The sequence below is a fragment of the Petaurus breviceps genome, unplaced genomic scaffold (genome assembly GCF_028583685.1).
Source record: "Petaurus breviceps papuanus isolate PSGF00001 unplaced genomic scaffold, PetGlider_PUasm1.0 37, whole genome shotgun sequence".
In the NCBI taxonomy this organism is placed as follows: Eukaryota; Metazoa; Chordata; class Mammalia; order Diprotodontia; family Petauridae; genus Petaurus; species Petaurus breviceps.
In genome coordinates, this window is record NW_027186296.1 from 87,326,602 (window position 1) to 87,332,529 (window position 5,928).

A 5,928-nucleotide genomic window follows, 5' to 3' on the forward strand; every position below is an offset into this window, starting at 1 on the left:
TCTCTCTCTCTCTCTCTCTCTCTCTCTCTCTCTCTCTCTCTCTCACTTTAAATAGTAAGGGACCTTTGGGAACATCCACATAGCCCCATCAGAAGGAAGAGGTCTGACTATACAAACCTAAGTGATAAATACATTCAATGAGCCCAGCAGCATGATTTAAATGTTTGTAGGCTCTCTGGAAAGAAGCGAGGGTGATGGATGTGAGACATTCACACACAGTTTTCATTACCATAATGAATACAGATGCAGCAGACTGCAAAAATGTCTGTCTCACTAATACCCTGCTTGTTAGATGCGAGGATATGCTTATAAAGTGGGCCTCAGAGCAAGAGAGAGTCCGAGGCCAGGAGAAGGCCCAGCTGTTCTGGACAGAGACCCTTAATTGTAGTTCACATAGCCAAAGGCATACTCTTTTTGATTATATGTGTATATATATATACACACACACATATATTTCTCCTTCCTCTCACTCTTAGGAGAAATGTCACTTTTTTTAACCTTGGGCAGCCTGATTAATGGCCAAATGGAAGCTGCTGCTGCTGACACCAAACAGGCTTTACTTGTGAGATGCCCAGAAGCCAAAAGAGGGTAAGATCCAATATGAAGGATTGGTCTGCTGCATTTTGTTGTCCTGCTTTTTCTTCAAAGAGGTAGTTGAGAGCGCCCCAGGGTGTGGAGTAAGAAACCATTAGATCTACCAGTAGCCCAAATATTTAGTAGTCAAGTGACTTTGGGCAAGTAACTTCATTTCCAGGGAGCCTCAGGTCCTTCCTCTTTCTCAAATGGGGGGTGATGATACTTAGTCTGTAAGTCCTGCAGAGGTATTACATAGAAAATTCTTTGAAAACTTTAAAAGGATATGTAAATGCAAGTTTCCTCCCAACCTAGATCTCTGATGCCCTTTCAGGGCTCCAATTCAGACCCTTCCTTCATTTTAATCAGTCAATAAGTATTTATTAAAGGCTTTAAGAGTTGGGAATACTAAGAAAGATCAAACATAATCCCTATCTTTGAAGAGCTTATCTGCTAATAGGGGAAGCAACTTGTACAAAAATGACAATCTACAGGATATTTCCAAAGTACTTAGAAAATAACCTTAGAAGGAAAGGCACTAGCTTCACTTACATTGATAAAGGTGTCAGACTCAGCCTCACCCCCACCGAGCAGGTCAATGCTGCCTACAAAACTCCTGAGTGTAGAGCCAACCAGATTAAAATGTAATTGGGAAATGTTTAACAAAATAAATTAAAATATAATAAAATATAGATGTTAATTTGTGGTTTTCTATTCATGTGGCCCACAGGGATATGTTTTTCTTTGAGTATGATACCACTACAACAGGAGGCATTATGGTACAATGGAAAACTGAAGAGCTCCAGAGTTCAAAACTAAGAGGCAGTTGAGTTGTACAGTGGTTAGAACACTGGATTTAGAGTGAGGAAGACCCAAGTTCAAATCTGACCTTAGGCATGTTAAAATTGTATGACCATGGGCAAGTCACTTAACTTGTGTCTTCCTTGGTTTCCTCATCTGTAAAATGGGGAAAATAATAGCACCTACATCCCAAGATGTTGTGAGAATAAAATTAACCAATGTTTCTAAAGTACTTTGCAAACTTTAAAATTCTACATAAATTCTAGCTATTATTACAAGTCCTTTGTTCAAAGTTGCCTGTGACACTACATGATGAATTTGAGGAAGTCACTTAACCTCCCTATGCCTCAGTTTCCTTTTTTAAAATATGAAGGACCCTTCCAGATCCAAATAAATCTATAATACATTAAAATGGAGAGAGTATATTATCAGGGATGGGGCCACTTTTCCTCCAGATATTTTTCTTTTTTTTTAGCCTATAAATATCCTTTGCAGAAACTTCAGGGGAACTTATAGTTCCCCCTGACTTAATGTCTTCTTCAAGTTCTATTGGATTGTTGAATCTTAATTGACAATCTGATAGGAATTGTTCTTGTAACATTGGCCTCTCTCTACACTGGGATGTTTCCAGTGTAAGAGCACAGATCATGTGATACCTTGAGCAGAGAGACCTTTTCTAATTTCTGCAGCTGCATGGCTTCTTTGCAAAGCTACTGACTGGCATTCCTCTCTCCAATTTATGGGGGTAAAGCTATGAGATCCTCCACACCCCATAGGATTCTTGTGAGGAGAAATTTTTTGGTAGATTTCTGTTCATTGAACATGTGTAAGTTCTTCGTGGTGGATGTAGACTCCAAAATTGTCCATCTTCAAGAAAAACTACTGAGGCAGAGCTCTAAGCTAATAGCATTTTATTAAAGAGTTCATGGACCCTTGTAGTGAAGCAGACCTCAGATCTTCCTCAGAATTTGAGATGTCCCCTTCTGCCAGAGCCTTAGTTTTACAGTGCTTGATTCCCAGACAATACAGATGAAGCAAACTAAAACTACAAAATCTCATTAGTTGATAGACCTCACCCTGGACCCTCAAGGAGAGTCTACACAACATATAGATTCCCATTGGTTGACAAACAAGTTAATGAACAGACCTTGACACATCTATCTTGACCTTTCAGGAGGTCCAACCAAGCCTGTGAGTAGATGCACAGACCAGGCTGATAATCAGATGACAAAACATCTACGAGGTGGGTACATGATTTAGATATAAAGACTGATACTACAAGCAAACTAGGGGAGCAAGGAATGGTTTACCTGTCAGATCAATGGAGAAGGGAAGAATTTATGACCAGACAAGAGCTAGAGAACATTATGAAATGGAAAATGGATGATTTTGATTACATTAAATTGAAGTTTTTCACAAAGTCAATGCAAGCAAGATTAGAAGGGAAGAAGAAAGCTGGGAAACAATTTTTACAGACACTATCTCTGATAAAGGCCTCATGCCTAAAATATGTAGAGAACAGAGTCAAAATTATAAGAATACAAGTCATTCCTTGATTGATAATGGTCAAAGGATGTGAACAGACAGTTTTCAGAAGAAGAACTTAAAGCTCGCTAGAGTTACATGAGAAAATGCTTTAAATCACTATTGATTAGAGAAATGCAAATCAAAACAACTCTGAGGTACCACATTATACCTATCAGACTGGCTAACATGACAAAACAACAAAATGATAAATGTTGGAGAAGATGTAGGAAAATTGGAACACTAATGCATTATTGGTGGAGTTGTGAACTGATCCAACCATTCTGGATAGCAATTTGGAACTATGCCCAAAGGGCTATAAAGCTGTGCATATTCTTTGACCCAGCAATACCACTTCTAGATATGTATCCCAAAGAGATCCTGCAAATGGTAAAAGGAGCCATATGTACACAAATACTTGTGATGGCCCAAAACTGGAAATTGAAGGGAATGACTGAACAAGTTGTAATATATTAATTGTATGGAATACTATTGTGCTATAAAAAATGTTGAGCAGGCAGACTTCAGAAAAACCTGGAAAGACTTATATTAACTGATGCTGAGTGAAGTGAACAGAAACAGGAGAACATTTTATAGAGTAACAGTCACATTGTATGATGACTGACTCTGATAGACTTAGCTCTTCTCAGTAATACAAGGATCTAAGACAACTCCAAAAGATTCACAATGGAAAATGCTATCCACATCCACAGAAAGAACTTTGGAGTCTGAATGCAGATTGAAGCGTACTATTTGCTCTCCTTTTCCTTTGTTGTTTTGTTTTATTGCTTCTTTCTCATGTTTCCTCCCATTAGTTCCAATTCTTCTTTATATTATGATTAATGTGAAAATGTTAAATATGAGGAGTATCTAAGTAGAGACTATATCAGACTGCATGCCATCTTGGGGAGGGGAGAGGAGAGAAAGGGGAGAAAATTTCAAACTCAAATTACATAAGTGAATGTTGAAAACTAAAAATAAATTAATTATTAAAATAAATAAATTAAAACATCTATGTGGACTGATAAGCTGATAGAAAGGCAGGCCACAGGCTGGCAAATATGGTCATTTATTGGTCAAATACTCATGGACATCTCCCCATAATGGGCAATAGAGGGATGATGAGGGACAGAAGGGCAAAAAAACCCCAAAACAACTAGGGTACTTTCCCTGTCATTAGGTCACCTCTGCCACTCTGGCATTGGTCACCATAACAAGGAAAAACAAGGGCGAGGTCCTCCAGTTAGATTCCTATGATTAAGCAAGTGAACTTACAATCTGCAGTTCACAGCTCTGAAGCCAAATATCAGAACTTATATTCACTGCCCCTATGGATTCATATAATACTGATTGATAGTGATTGGAATAAAAAACAGACCCAATTAATCAACTACCACATGGGGCAGTTTACCCCATGCTCTTCCCAGAACCTGAGAAAACTGAGTTTCATTGTGAAATCCTGGGTCTGTCATGTTAAAGGTGGAAGGTAAGCCTGTTACAATGTTATTAGGAAGTGGTAATTAGTAAGGGAGGCTTGTGATGAACCTTGGCTCATAGGTACATGCCTGCTTTGAAACAATATGTAACCTTCTTTCTTACTAGTAAATAAAGGAAAGAATTCAGGGGCAATTAACTGTGAACTGATATTGAGTTATCCAAGCCAGGGGGATTTATTTCTATTCCTTCATTTTTTAGGTCTGTCCCTGTCCCCTAAACTTGAAAATCACCTTCTTTTTCCAGTAAATCTAACAGACAGGATTGTGCAGCCCATGAGGTGGTTTGGAGTCAGAAAGACCTAAGGTCAAATCCTGCCTCAAATTAATTGGTTGGTTGTTGTCCTTCATTCTCAGAGGACCAAAATGACATCATCAAGTTGGGGTCAAGGTATAGTGTGTCTGACTGTGGCTGGTCAGATCAATATGAGCTTGGGAGACTACCACAGGTTGGGCACAATAGTCCATATGAACATTTGGGGTGGAGATGTCTCTAAATTTGTGCATCTCACATTTCTTTTGAGCTACTGCAATTCTGTTTCACTCATAGAGCACAGCATCTTCTTTGATGTGGACACACCATGCTGGGTGGTCCTGTGCCAGTGTCTCCCATATCATCCAACTGATTCCAAAATTCTTCAGAGAGATATTAAGCGTGTCTTTGCATCACTTCTTCTGACCTCCATGTGAGCACTTGATTTGTGTGAGTTCTCTATAAAACAGCCTTTTAGGCAAACATAAGTTTGGCATTCAAACAACATGGCCAGCCCATCAGAGTTGCACTCTCTGTAGCAGAGTTTGAATGCTTGGTAGTTTAACTCAAGAAACGGCCTCAGTATCTGGTACTTTATTTTGTCATGTGCTCTTCAGAATCTTTCTAAGACAATTCAAATGGAAATAATTCAGTTTCCTGGCAGACTGTCCAGGTTTCACAAAGATACAATAATGAGGTCAGTACAACGGCTCTGTGGATCTTCGGTTTGGTGGATGGTTTAATAACCCTTCTCTACCACCATTTCTTTCAGAGCCTCCAAAACACTGAGATAGTTCTGGCAATGTATGCATCAACCTCATCATCTATGTGTACATCCCTGAGAAGTACACATGAAGGTAGGTAAACTTATCCACAGCATTTAGTATTTCTCCATTTGCCATAACCAATGGCTCCATGGATGACTGGTGGAGAACCTCTGTTTTCTTGGTGTTAATTGTCAGGCCAAAATTACCACAAGGGGTAGAGAAGTGATCCCTGCTGCATCTCAGTCTCAGAGGCTGCATTGATAAAGTTGTGTGACCCTGGACAAGTCACTTAACCTGTCTCAGTTTCCTTTAAAATAGGGGTAATGACTACCTCAGAATGTTGTAAGGATCAAATAACATGTGAAAAGTGTCTTGCAACCCTTGAAACTATATAAATACTATCAGTCATGTGATAATAATATATTAAGGAGGAAGATGAGGGAGGAAGGAAGGAAAGAAGGAAGGAAGGAAGGAAGGAAGGAAGGAAGGAAGGAAGGAAGGAAGGAAGGAAGGAAGG

At 39.2% G+C, this 5,928-nt stretch overlaps 1 long non-coding RNA gene across 1 annotated transcript in view; it reads left to right on the forward strand.

The window, feature by feature from the left end:
* The first annotated feature begins 4,095 nt into the window (after window positions 1-4,095).
* Window positions 4,096-5,928, forward strand: part of LOC138168648 (uncharacterized) — a 33,122-nt gene continuing 31,289 nt past the window's right edge. The window contains exons 1-2 of the long non-coding RNA XR_011170171.1: window positions 4,096-4,384; window positions 5,417-5,501. This is a non-coding gene — a long non-coding RNA (uncharacterized lncRNA). The remainder of the gene's footprint in view (window positions 4,385-5,416; window positions 5,502-5,928) is intronic.